This window comes from Schistocerca nitens, chromosome 4 (assembly GCF_023898315.1).
Source record: "Schistocerca nitens isolate TAMUIC-IGC-003100 chromosome 4, iqSchNite1.1, whole genome shotgun sequence".
NCBI lineage: Eukaryota > Metazoa > Arthropoda > Insecta > Orthoptera > Acrididae > Schistocerca > Schistocerca nitens.
Window position 1 is genome coordinate 606800320 of NC_064617.1, and position 15050 is coordinate 606815369.

Genomic DNA, 15050 nt, shown 5'->3' on the forward strand with positions numbered 1-15050 from the left:
TGCCTGTGCAATATAAATCCGCAGCACCTCCTATCAATATTGGAACCGATTCTATCCATATCGATGTTCATCATACTGTTCCACAAACGTCCCTAATGAGTGCATAATGCTTCTCTACTTCTGCATTGCTTTCAAATAAAATGCTGCAATGCATTCGTATGTGGCGTTCCTGTAGGTCGTACTCTTGGTAACTGTATGTACGTTTACAGGCAACATTAGTGGTGAACTTTCCATCGGTACAGGAAAAGTCGAAATAGCAACACACCTGCACAACGTATCAGCGCGATGCAGTACTTTCGTCGATGTGTGTAGCACACAGCCTAGTCTGCAGTCTAACGTCACTCCCAGCCACTTGACTCGTTCGCTCAATGCTACAGCTTCACACTGGATGTGTATTTGTGGCACAAACATTTGGCAGAGGACTCCTACAATCTGCCAGCACCTAAGTCTTACTGGGGTTAAAGGCTAGACGCCATTTCGCGACCCACCGAGCAAGAACGTCAAATACAGCCCGCAGGTGTCGCTGCAGCATCATGTCATTTATGCTACGGGTGTACAGTGCTGTGTCGTCTGTATGCAGTGTATGGTGTTCTAGACCGACCCCTGTGGCACCCCCTACTGCGGTGTTCCTATGGTGGAAACCCATTCCTGCGTCTGGACGTCAAAGGTCCTTCCCACGAGCTACACCTGTAGGAGGTGCATGTGCGACACAGGGAGCACAAGTACTAATAGTTCATTAGTTCATAGAGCAGGCTTTCCCAACCTTTCTGAGACAATTAGCCCTAAATAAGATCAGATGTCATTTATCTTGACCAAAATTTGGATCCTAAGTAACATTAGATTAAAACAATTAACACTCGCATTTTTAAAGTGGCAAATGATTTATAATACTTAACTAAAGGCTGGGTAACTGAAACTCACGCTGTTTTTGTTTTCACTAAATAAAGAAATGACAAGCAGATAGGGTGTTAATTTCTGCTTACTTCTAACACTTTTTTCGTATTTGGTGGTGTCCGCCGATGCACATCACAAGTCATATGCCATGTTCATTCAATTCTTCACTTTTGTCTTCATTGGTATCATAGTCGAAAGTCTACTTTCACATCTGCAAAGTGTGGCTAACGGAATCGGAATATTAAGAGTTCCACCTATAATGATAACTAATAAACACTGACGTTCGATAAGATAGTATCAGTTCTTTTTCATGAAAATCTTTTTATAGTTTGTTGCCTTTTCGAGGCTCAAGAAACTGTATATCTCTGGATTTACACTATCTGAAAACAATGCTTCATTCACAAAAATTGGCGTTGGAATCCTGATATTCATTTGTCAGTTTTCCAAATCAGAACAATAAAAAAAAAATGGTTCAAATGGCTCTGAGCACTATGGGACTTAACATCTTAGGTCATCATTCCCCTAGAACTTAGAACTACGTAAACCTAACTAACCTAAGGACATCACACACATCCATGCCCGAGGCAGGATTCGAACCTGCGACCGCAGCAGTCCCGCGGTTCCAGACTGCAGGGCCTAGAACCGCACGGCCACAACGGCCAGCTCAGAACAATAGATGCTATTAAAATTTATTACTCATCACAAGTAATAATTACTGTCATTAATTGGACAGCAGACGTTTGTTGTCTGACAGTGGAAGTAGTACAATGACATTTCTTTAGTCCGCAGGTAAAATGGCTATTTGAGGATCATTCTCTACTTCTCTAATGGCAGCTCTTTGCGATTTTGGGATGTTTGTCTTTATTTACTAACCACATGAAGTCACAGTTTACGTAATTTCATCAAAGCGTTTTTAATTATGAATCAATCACCTGCGTAAACAACGACAAGATAATGCTTCCTCAATACAAACCAATGAACGAGAGAATAATGAGTATTTTAAATTTACGTTGATTTCGCAACCCCACAGAAAGAAAGCAGTAATAAGCGAAAATAATAAAATCAGGTATTGAGTTTACATCATTTAAATAAAAGAAAGCCAGATGGACTACACTGTACGAAATATGAAATACTCAGTAATAATTCAAATATTACACTACTGGCCATTAAAATTGCTACACCACGAAGATGACGTGCTACAGACGCGGAATTTTACCGACAGGAAGAAGATGCTGTGATATGCTAATGATTAGCTTTTCAGAGCATTCAGACAAGGTTGGCGCCGGTGGCGACACCTACAACGTGCTGACATGAGGAAAGTTTCCAATCGATTTCTCATACACAAACAGCAGTTGACCGGCGTTGCCTGGTGAAACGTTGTTGTGATGCCTCCTGTAAGGAGGAGAAATGCGTACCATCACGTTTCCGAATCGATTGAGGACGGATTGTAGCCTATCGCGATTGCGGTTTATCGTATCGCGACATTGCTGCTCGCGTTGGTCGAGATACAATGACTGTTAACAGAATATGGAATCGCTGGGTTCAGGAGGGTAATACGGAACGCCGTGCTAGATCACAACGACCTCGTATCACTAGCAGTCGAGATGACAGGCATTTTATCCGCATGGCTGTAACGGATCGTGCAGCCACGTCTCGATCTCTGAGTCAACAGATGGGGACATTTGCAAGACACCAACCATCTACACGAACAGTTCGACGACGTTTGCAGCAGCATGGACTACCAGCTCGGAGACCATGGCTGCGGTTACCCTTGACGTTGCGTCACAGACAGGAGCGCCTGCGATGGTGTACTCAACGACGACCCTGGGTGCACAAATGGCAAAACGTCATTTTTTCGAGTGAATCCAGGTTCTGTTTACAGCATCATGATGGTCGCAATCGTGTTTGGCGACATCGCGGTGAACGCACATTGGAAGCGTGTATTCGTTATCGCCATACTGGCGAATCACCCGGCGTGACGGAAGGGGGTGCCATTGGTTACACGTCTCGGTCACCTCTTGTTCGCATTGACGGCAGTTTGAACAGTGGACGTTACATTTCGCTCTACCCTTCATTCGATCCTTGCGAAACCCTACATTTCAGCAGGGTAATGCACGACCGCATGTTGCTGGTCCTGTACGGGCCTTTCTGGATATAGAAAATGTTCGACTGCTGCCCTGGTCAGCACATTCTCCAGATCTCTCATCAATTGAAAACGTCTGGTCAATGGTGGCCGAGCAACTGGCTCGTCACAATACACCAGTCACTACTCTTGATGAACTGTGGTATCGTGTTGAAGCTGCATGGGCAGCTGTACCTGTACACGCCATCCAAGCTCTGTTTGGCTTAATGCCCAGGCGTATAAAGGCCGTTATTACGGCCACAGTTGGTTGTTCTGGGTACTGATTTCTCAGGATCTATGCACCCAAATTGCGTGAAAATGTAATCACATGCCAGTTCAAGTATAATATATTTGTCCACTGATTTCTTCTTGGTGTAGCAATTTTCATGGCCAGTAGTGTACAAGCAGAAAATACACTGATCATCCAGAACATTATGACCACCGACCTACTATCGATATAAATCCATGCAGGCGATAGCAATATCACCTGGCGAGAAATGACTGCTAGTCAGACACATACAAGGTCCATGTAGCTTTAGAGAACATGCTGTGTGTGTATAGAACGAGGAAGGTTCGCGATCTACCTGGGTCTGACGACGCCAGATTGTGATGGCCTTGAGGCTCGGCATGAGAATTTCGGAAACTGCACGACTTGCTGGGTACTTGAGGAGTGCTGTGGTGAGTGTCTTCAACGAGTGGCGAAACCAAGGTGAAACCATGTCCAGACGTCGTGCGGTTGGGTGGCCACCCCTCATAACAGATATTGGATGTCGTAGGCTGGGCAGACTGGTCAACACGACAGGCGCGAACTGTGGCGGAAATAACATTAGACTTTAAAGCTGGGCAGAGTTAAAGTGTGTCTGAACAGACAGTACACCGAAAGCTCCTAACGATAGGCCTCCACAGCTGACGATCCTTGCATGTGCCAATGTTAACACCATGACATCGGCAACTACGACTGAAATGGGCATGTGACTATCGGCATTGGACGTTGGCGCAGTGGCCGAGTGTTGCATGGTCTGGTGAATCGCAATACCTTCTTCATCATACGATGGAAGGACGCAAATCCATCGTCTTCCAGGGGAACAGCTTCCTGACCCCTGTACTGCAGGTTGGAGACAAGTTGGCGGCGACTTCATTATGCTCTGGGGAACATTCAGGTGGGCATCCATGAGGCGCAAGACACCATGACGGTCAAAGAGCATCATACACCGGTTTCAGACCATGTACATCCCTAAACTGGTGTGCTGGCCCCCAGCTCGCCCAATCTGAACCCTGTCAAACTCATCTGGGATGTGATTGAATCATATGATCAGAGCTCATCGTCCCCCTCCCTGGAAACTAAGGGAGTTTGGCGAATTCTGTGTGCAGATGTGGTGCCAACCTAACAAAGCCACATTGCTTCCAAGCCACAACACATTACCACTGTTATCCGTGCCAAAGGTGGAGGTACTGGCTATTGGGTAGGTGATCATTATGTTCAGGCTGATTAGTGCAAATTTACACTGTTACAGTGAATTCAAATGAAAACAGAGAACCAAACTGGTTAGCCAATAGAAAACACTGGGAACTGATTGTCAGTTAATGGAGCTTACACCCCTAATGATTTATGCACTGTGAATTCATCATAATTATCACTACATCTGGCACATGTTGAAGAGTCCATTAATCTCATATGTACGTAACAGGCAGTTTAAGTAACTGAACACCATTATGTAAATCTAGGATTCAAAATCAGTCCAATAAATACAACATTGTCTGTGCCACAGGCAGACTTCCAATGTGCACCAGAGACTGGAGAGATTGGAGAGAAATGCATAGCTGCATGCAAAACAAGCACACACACACACACACACACACACACACACACACACACACACACACACACACACACACACACACAGCTCAAGCTAACGATAGTTCTCTCACTATGGTAAGAACACAGCATAGAATGCTTAATGGAAAACATCTTGGATGTGCCACACTTGTTTCCATCGAACAACACATTCGCCTCTGCTTGCCAATGGCTACCAAAGTGTACCTACAATTATGTGTTATTTACGGTCGTTCAAATCAGGGATCCAGCAGAAAAATACGTAAAGACTTATTAAAGGTTAAGTGAACATTTTAGAGACTTTGGCATGTTAAGCCACAATAATCGGAATGGCAGCCAGTGGAGTTTGCACGGCAGCAGTCAGCACTTAGACAGATCAATGTGCGAGCAGACGGGCAGTGCTTCCAAGGAGAACAACAACCAGCTCAGCTCGCACATCAGTGGTCAATGCTCCAAGAACTCTAAGCATACTGAAGTCGTCTGCGTGACATCTGGCGATAGAATGGAGGGTGACGGAGCAATGCCCGACCATACCAGTGTTTTAAGAAGAAAAGCCAGCACATGTGTCGACATTGGTCACTTTTCTGCCCAACGTGAGAAGCATAGATCAACGACCAGAGAGTCAGTGCCGCCCTAGAAGCTTCGCGACATAGGCGAAAACACCAAATAAATACCTCCGACAACTGGGCATATGGGTATGAGGGGGTCGTTTGAGGGGAGGAAGAACAGACTAAGAAACGTCGCCTGGACGGACGAACGATGGTTAATCAGCGGATGTCATACTTCCCTGCAGCGACATAGCTGCTACACTGCTCGTCAGAAGAAGATGTCAGCACCAAGCCGATAGATCAATGCGGCCATCCCAGATGGTACCAGAAAGAAGTTCGTGTGGTACTTACCCAGTTGGCTGGTGAGGACAAAGGGACTGTGGTCTCGCCAAGTGGGTCACCTGTTAACCTAGAGGTTGATGAACTCCGCCAGAAGAAGCCAAACCTGAGGGTCACTGGTGCGATTCCTGGATCGAGCACTCCACACCGTGCCGTAGCTGCTTATTAATAACGCAACGAGCGAATTCACAAGGAGAAGACCGCGCTGCCGCTGCAGAGGGTCACAGGCACGGTAATGAATGGAAGAACACGCCGCCTGGCGCTCCCCTGCAACAAGAGCCGTTGCCGGTCACTGAAATCTGCACGCTATGACTCCATGCTACACCGCTACCGTGAGGAATAGTGTGAGTTATAATACAATGTATTGCTCTGTTTGCTTAAAGGGTCTTATGTATCAATAAATGACTGTTACTGGAATCACCAATATTTCACTCACACCTCGCCCACTGAGCCAAGAGAAGAATCCATTCCAATGCCGACTAAGTGTGGCTTTCCCTCCCCCCATCCCTGACAAATTAATGAATTTTGCTCACCACTGTCACTGACTGACACTCAATATCTAGGGTAAGGACTGGCCCTCTATACTTCTGATAGTCAACTTTCTGCTCTCAGTGGTAATGCACTTCGTGTGTGTAGTGCAGAGAAGCCTCCCACATCATCTCTGGACTGTGGTGGTGTAGCTTCACTCTCGCTGGAAGCACTGTCATGTTGCAGCGCTGTCTAGGCTGCAACTCTACTTGGGATGATCTTAAAACTGCTACAAATGTGACATATAGTGATGACACATCCCCCCACCACAAAACTGCAGGTCTCTGGGAGGGAATGCAGCTGGAAACACATATATGCCCATTAACCCAACATGGGAAGGTTTCCATCAGGCCTAAAAGTAGATATAGTTTATATATTCTAGTGCAGTTTATAAAAAGACGAAAAAAACAATGAAAATTCAACTAAATATCTTGGAAATTAATTGAAACTATGCAGAAAAATATAATTTTTTGAAAAATGTTAGAAAATCACAACAACAAAGGGTCATCAGAGGTCATCACACAAAATTAACCATTTTTCACCCATTTTCAACACATTTCCATCAGTTTTATCCAATATTTTTCATTTCTTAGAATATTTCCCTATTTTTCAGGATTTTTCCGTTTTTTTCTAAATTGTTTTTAATGACTAATCATTTCTCTATCACTGCATCAATTTTTCAATAATTTTCCGTTACATTTCGTGAAATTTCATGATTTGTTTCTTTTTATTGGAAATTATACCAGAACATAAAAACTATCTCTACTCAAAATAATTAATTAAAATAAAAAGAAACACCAAAGATATTTCGAGAAAAATAATTTTCAAACTGCGATCTCAATATTGTGACATTCATTAAAATTATCTTGTTCTTTTCCTTCCTTTCAATGTCAGGTTAATATTTCGGTCTTCAAAAAACTTAAAACCAAATGCACTGAATATTTTGAAATATTTGTTTTGCAAAACAATTTCAAATATTGTTGAATTCCAGACAAACTGTTTCTCTATATTTTATGTTTAAGTAGTCACAATCTGTGATATGATATAAGACATCTACTTCTAGCTGAGTAATTTTCTTAAATAATTTTTCTTTGTTTACACTGTTGACCATATTGAGTAGAGACTCCATTTATATAGAAGAAATTATTAATTAGCAAAATTTAAATTAATTCATTATGGAAATCAGGAAATAATGTTTAATATAAAAATGTAAGTTCATTTTTTATTATTAAAGTTTTCTACTCAGTTAGGACAAACAAAAAGAGGCAAGTTTTCTACAACATCAAATAAAATCGTGTATGAATAATATATAACATGAATTTAAGTTTAATAAAATATTTTTGTTGAGAGAAATAATGAACCAAAAAAAGAAACAAAGTCAATATAATATTTGCAGATATTATTTTAAACATTTTTAATAATAGAGCATTTCAGAAGCATAAAATATAACAATAATACTGATTATATTAAAGTATTTATGGAGATGATAATGTATATGAACTTGAATTTTTTAGATGGAATGAAAATGTTATAGATATTTGGGAAGAAATTGAATTATCAAATTCTCTCTTTTTATGGCTGTAAAACTATCATATTGATATTATAATTTACCAATAAATAGTTTACCAAATAGTTAAAAGATTTAATTGGTGTTTGTATATTACTTTTAAATGTTTCTCACTCAATAACCAAAAAATTTGAAACATGCAAGTTTTCTATTGATTTAAAAATTCTCGCTAAGTATTCTACATCAAGCATCATATAGTAAATTCTTTTTCCACATATAATTAGGAACATACATGTATCAGGTGGTATATTATCATTTAAACTATCACATAATTAATTCTTGGTCTTGTATCACAACAATATTTTCCTGAGTGTCATGTTTGTGACATAGATAAAATAACTTGTTATGAAATTATATGGTTTTATATTAACATTTTCTTTTGACTGTGTAACTCATTTAAAATATCAAAACAATCATATGGTTTAAAATGATTGTCTGGTGTCTCTAAAATGCAAATTTTTGCAGAAATATTTCATTTCTTCCAATCTTAAAAAGTACATAGTTTAACATGCACATTCAATGATAAAATCAATCAACTGATTACTTTTACATTTAGTCTGAAATACAACAAATAGAAAATAAAGCATTTCAAACTCTATTGAATTATAATAAATTGTCATATCTATCTCAAAATTTCTCTCATCACTAATTCTTGCTACCTCAGTAGTTTGTAATTCATTAAAAGGAATCGGTGTCTTGAGATTTTTTTAATATAACTTCTGATTGTCCAAGCCCATAATTTGGTTTTTTATTTAACAGCTGACACTCGGATTTTCATATTCTCAACTACAATTTTACCTTCTTTTCATAAAGTGTCCTTTATTTCGACTCTAGAATCATGATAATGGGCCCATAAGAAAATGATATCATTTTAACACAAATCAAAGTAAACATTACAGATTGGCTCCCTCTCCCATTATAATCTTTAAAAAAGTAAAAAAAATCCAATAGATATAGTACTTTATTTTTTGCTCTTATTTCTCCATTGTTAATTATATGTCCCTCCATACATATTTAATCAGCAAGACTCGAAGCTAAATGTAATAAAACTGATGTAGAAGCAGATGGATGTTCAGTTCTAGTTAAAATATTACATCCTTTCTTTATGGTGGCAAAATCAAATAATTTTGATATGTATTTATCAATTAGTTTGTATTAGATTTTCCATGATATGTTAGATAATCTGTTCCATTTGTTTGTTTCATAATACTGAACAATATCGAACAATGAAATTAATATAAAGTAATAAATATGAAACTGATTCCACAGAGGTTAATAAAAATATTATGTCCTCATGATGTTGAAAGATGTGTTGTGTTTTGCACATAAAATATATGTATTAACATATGGATAAAATTGATAAAATTTACATTTACAACATTTTTAATTTTTTAAAATGCGCATTTGACATATGAGTATTTGTGGTTTCCATTGAAAAATAGATTAGTTGTACATTCTTTGATTCCTAAGATATGTTCCTAGGCATCATAAAACTCAAAACATCACTAAAATTTGAAAAATTCTTCTATCATAATTCTCAATGTAGAGTGTATCTGTGACAAACACCACACTTTTGATGTTCCTTTTAAGGTATATTAGACATCAAAACTTTCCAGCACTCCCAAAATGTTGAAGAAACCCATTAATATTGAAAAATATTCTAATAAAATTTTAAGGAAATGAATGAGTGATGGAAGTGATAAAATTGTTACTTGTTTTACAGAGCTTTTTAATTTTCTTACCCACATTTTCAAAGAAAAATTGATGAGACTGGCAGGTGATTCGAAACTTTTATATCTGATTTTGCTCTTAAGAAATCGCCAATGTTAACGTTTTAATTAATTATTTATTGAATGATTATTAATTATAAAGTTATTTATATAGTTTGCATGTTCTGGCACAATTTCCAAGAAGATGAAAACGCCACGAAAGTTCAAGTAGATATCCCGGAAACTGATTGAAAATTTGATGAATTGGTAGGGAAATGATTGGTCATTAAAAATACTTTGGAAAAACTGATGAAATCTTGAAAAATAGTGAAATATTCTAACAATTATTAAATCATTGGAGAAAAATGATGGAAATTTGATGACCTTTGGTGAATATATGGGTAATTTTATGTGATGACCCCTGACAAACATTGTTTTATTGTGATTTTCTGATAGTTTGGGACTAAATGTGATTTTAATCATAACTTAACCAGTTTCTACTGCATTTGCTTGAGATTTCATGATTTTTTCATCTTCTTGGAAAGTGCACCATAACATACAAATAATATTTATTCACAGATTTTCTTACAACCTTGACAGTAAAAGAGGAGAGGTATGACTACATAAAAGATTCTAGCAATAAATACCAAGGAACACTGTGGTACACTACAGAAAGTATACAATAAGAACACATGGGTAAAATGTTTGTTACATTAAGAAAAACCTCACATATGGCTTAATTTAAGAGATACAGACCTTAAAAAATGTTTATTTTCTAGATTCCTTAGCAATAACATAACTGGAGTGATGAACCAAATTGTTTGGACAGGACGACTAAAGCGGGTCAAAAGCTTGCCAATGACCTAATTGGTTTCCTTACTCACTATAACAAAAATTTTAACAAATACACTCCTAAAATGGAAAAAAGAACACATTGACACCGGTGTGTCAGACCCACCATACTTGCTCCGGACACTGCGAGAGGGCTGTACAAGCAATGATCACACGCACGGCACAGCGGACACACCAGGAACCGCGGTGGTGGCCGTCGAATGGCGCTAGCTGCGCAGCATTTGTGCACCGCCGCCGTCAGTGTCAGCCAGTTTGCCGTGGCATACGGAGCTCCATCGCAGTCTTTAACACTGGTAGCATGCCGCGACAGCGTGGACGTGAACCGTATGTGCAGTTGACGGACTTTGAGCGAGGGCATATAGTGGGCATGCGGGAGGCCGGGTGGACGTACCGCCGAATTGCTCAACACGTGGGGCGTGAGGTCTCCACAGTACATCGATGTTGTCGCCAGTGGTCGGCGGAAGGTGCACGTGCCCGTCGACCTGGGACCGGACCGCAGCGACGCACGGATGCACGCCAAGACCGTAGGATCCTACGCAGTGCCGTAGGGGACCGCACCGCCACTTCCCAGAAAATTAGGGACACTGTTGCTCCTGGGGTATCGGCGAGGACCATTCGCAACCGTCTCCATGAAGCTGGGCTACGGTCCCGCACACCGTTAGGCCGTCTTCCGCTCACGCCCCAACATCGTGAAGCCCGCCTCCAGTGGTGTCGCGACAGGCGTGAATGGAGGGACGAATGGAGACGTGTCGTCTTCAGCGATGAGAGTCGCTTCTGCCTTGGTGCCAATGATGGTCGTATGCGTGTTTGGCGCCGTGCAGATGAGCGCCACAATCAGGACTGCATACGACCGAGGCACACAGGGCCAACACCCGGCATCATGGTGTGGGGAGCGATCTCCTACACTGGCCGTACACCACTGGTGATCGTCGAGGGGACACTGAATAGTGCACGGTACATCCAAACCGTCATCGAACCCATCGTTCTACCATTCCTAGACCGGCAAGGGAACTTGCTGTTCCAACAGGACAATGCACGTCCGCATGTATCCCGTGCCACCCAACGTGCTCTAGAAGGTGTAAGTCAACTACCCTGGCCAGCAAGATCTCCGGATCTGTCCCCCATTGAGCATGTTTGGGACTGGATGAAGCGTCGTCTCACGTGGTCTGCACGTCCAGCACGAACGCTGGTCCAACTGAGGCGCCAGGTGGAAATGGCATGGCAAGCCGTTCCACAGGACTACATCCAGCATCTCTACGATCGTCTCCATGGGAGAATAGCAGCCTGCATTGCTGCGAAAGGTGGATATACACTGTACTAGTGCCGACATTGTGCATGCTCTGTTGCCTGTGTCTATGTGCCTGTGGTTCTGTCAGTGTGATCATGTGATGTATCTGACCCCAGGAATGTGTCAATAAAGTTTCCCCTTCCTGGGACAATGAATTCACGGTGTTCTTATTTCAATTTCCAGGAGTGTATATCAATGACACCAGTGGGCATCATTGATATGGATCTCCTCCTCACGCTATAATGTTGAGCACTCCTTTTGTAATTCATTTTCCCATTTTTCATAAATCGTTTTCAAGTCTCTTGGATTTGTGCAGTGCCAATCTTCTCCTCCAACAAATCACTGAAAGCCCACATGCTGTAGAGGTGCAAATTAAGTTTGAATGAAATTAAGTCTGCATGAAAACGTCAAATTGGGCAGCGTATTCTAGTTGGCTTCCTGACAGCATTGTTAAAGGCATAGCTCAACCAACATAAGAATGTGTCCCATTCGTGCACAGACCACAAGCACCAAATATTACCTTTAGGCATTTGATAATTATCGGCGCATTCAGCTTCCTAGTGGGGTTACCTGACTGAACCTCAGCCATGTATCCACACAAACTAGCAGGAATCTGTTCCCAGCAACAGGAGCCAAAATACCCAATATTCCCCTAATGGGGTTTACCAACAAAAACCGTCTCCATGCAATTCAGCATGAATCAGCACCCTCAACCCCCTTCCCCAATTCAACCAGTCAAAAACATCAAAACTCCGTTAAAGATGATTAAACAACAGAACATGTACATGCACTCATGCAGCCCAACAGGATCAAAAACTGCCCTCAAACATTTGATATTCACTGGCACTTTAACACTCCTAGTTGGGATTAACCAATCAAATGCACACACAAACCAGGGCAATGTGGTTTCCCTCTTTGATCCATCAAACAGATTCAGAAAATAAATGTACATTTATGCATCAGGTCTTACCATTCGTCCGTAGCCCCTGTGGTGTTTCTCTAACTAGCCAGAGATCTTTGGTACCAACAACTGCTAAAATTGTTTGTCCCTTAACTTTAATACCTTTCCTTTAACCAGTATTTTGTCAATAAACGTCTGCCCCCATTCAATATGCTCACTAGTTTTAACTGATGGGACAATTTCTTCCTGTACTAATATTCTTAAGGGATCAGAGAATTTAATACATAGTTTAGATCAATGCTCAATATATCAAGATTGCACTCCTTCACTATTCCCTAACTTGCACCCACAATATCTTTTACTCTCTGTAATATATTCTGAATCTTACCCAACACAATTTTTTCTCATAGTCTTACAAATCCATCACTTGATTTTATAATGAAGCGGTAAATTCCTCATATTTTCCCACATACTTGACACTGCTCCAATTGTTTGAGACTATTTATAGAATGTAACACTCATGACGAAACTCTTCTAAACCAAGAATGCAATGGTTTACTGACTTCTATCACAGCAACTACCAAAGCTAACAATGACTAAGGAGAAAATAAGACACACGTCTACCAGCTGCATGCCCAGCGGGACCACTGGGCGATTGAGTGCCTTAGGCACTTTGCCATATCAGCGGCACTTCCTGTGATACCTGCATTTCGAATTACTAACTAATATTTTAGATTGTCCTTGAGCAGATCCATCACCCCCATCGCCTCCCTTCTCTACATTCTGATATGGAACACCATAGAGAGTAGTATTAGCCACGGTAAGGCATCCAAACTATTACACAAAACAATAATCAAAAACTTATTCTACATATCTCTCACAGCTCCCCAAACCCTCATCCAATCTTTGCTACCACTGTGCAGTGGTGGGAGGGGGAGTGGTATGGCTGAGCTGAGTTGTGAGTGAATGTACACATTTGACCTATTATTTACTAACCACATAAAATCTCAGCCTACAATATTGTATTAAAAACATTTTTAATTTTAAATAAATCATCTAGATAACCCAAATAATAACAAGCATTTATTGGAAAGATAATGCTTCCTCAATAGAGGCAAGATGCAATGCACAACAACGAGTAATTTAAATTCACTGTGATTGTGCAACCCCAAACAAAAATGTTGAAATCAGATAAGAAATTTACACTATTTAAAAAAAACTGACAAGGACTCGTACTCTTAGGGTTCCAAACGAACTTAATTATGTATATAGATAACTGATTTGTAGATTCTGATGAGTGAGTTTGCGACTATCAAAACATGTGTCATAAATGCCTATATCTTTTGAGTACATTGGTGTAGAGTTTACTTTTTTATACAGACAGGTATTAGTATTAATATTTGACATAAATTTCAACTTGATATCTCCAGCCTTTCCTGCGAAAAAGGGGTCTTAACAGACAGACAGATGGACAGCAAATGACAAAAAATATGCTTTATGTGAGTGAATTAGAAATAACAATTTCCAGCTGTTTTCCTTTACTTATATTGTGAAACCTTGCTTGTGGGCAGGTTTCATGAGTCTAAGTCAATGGGGAAGTTCCCAATAAGTTTTGATGAGTGAGAATGCTACTATCAATATGTGACTGAAACTTCCATATATTCTGATTGCATTGACTCAGAGGCTTAAATTTATTTCACTGTCAAGAGACTGTAGACCTTAGTACTTGACACAAATTTCAGCTTTACACCTCCACACCTTCCTCAGAAAAAATGGACTTAGAAGGCACACAGACAGACAGACAGCCCAAGTGATCCTATAAGGGTTATGTATTTACTGACTGATGTACAGAACCATAAAAAACAGAAAGACAAACCGCATTCTGCTGTATGAAATCTGCAACACTCAGTAATAATTACAATATTAGAAACAGAAAATAAATTTACGCTGTTACAGTGAAAGGAAACGGAAACAGAGTACAAAATAAAATTAGCCAATAGAAAACACTGGAAATTCGGTATCAGCCTGCGGTCCTGGTGAATTATACACTGCAGATTAATCAGAATTACCACTATGCCCGAGATATGTTGAACATACTTTTACTCTGGCATATACACGATGGACAATTTAATTAACTGAGCTCTGTTACGTAAATCTACAAACCAGCTTAAGGCCCCTATTCGAAACCAGTCCCATAAACTTTGTGTAAATTTATGTAGTCAAACTCACACAGAGCGACTACATTTATTCACTACACAATTGAGTCTTCATCTGGCTGTAAATACGAAACTGTCCATGCCCTGGCAGACGTCCAACTTGTGCCAGAGCCTGGGAAGAACTGCACACACACACACACACACACACACACACACACACACACACACACACACACACACAGCTCAAGTCGAACCCCAGTTCTGACAATTCCAGTCCAGCGAGATTTGAGCCAACAATCACACTTGACTTAG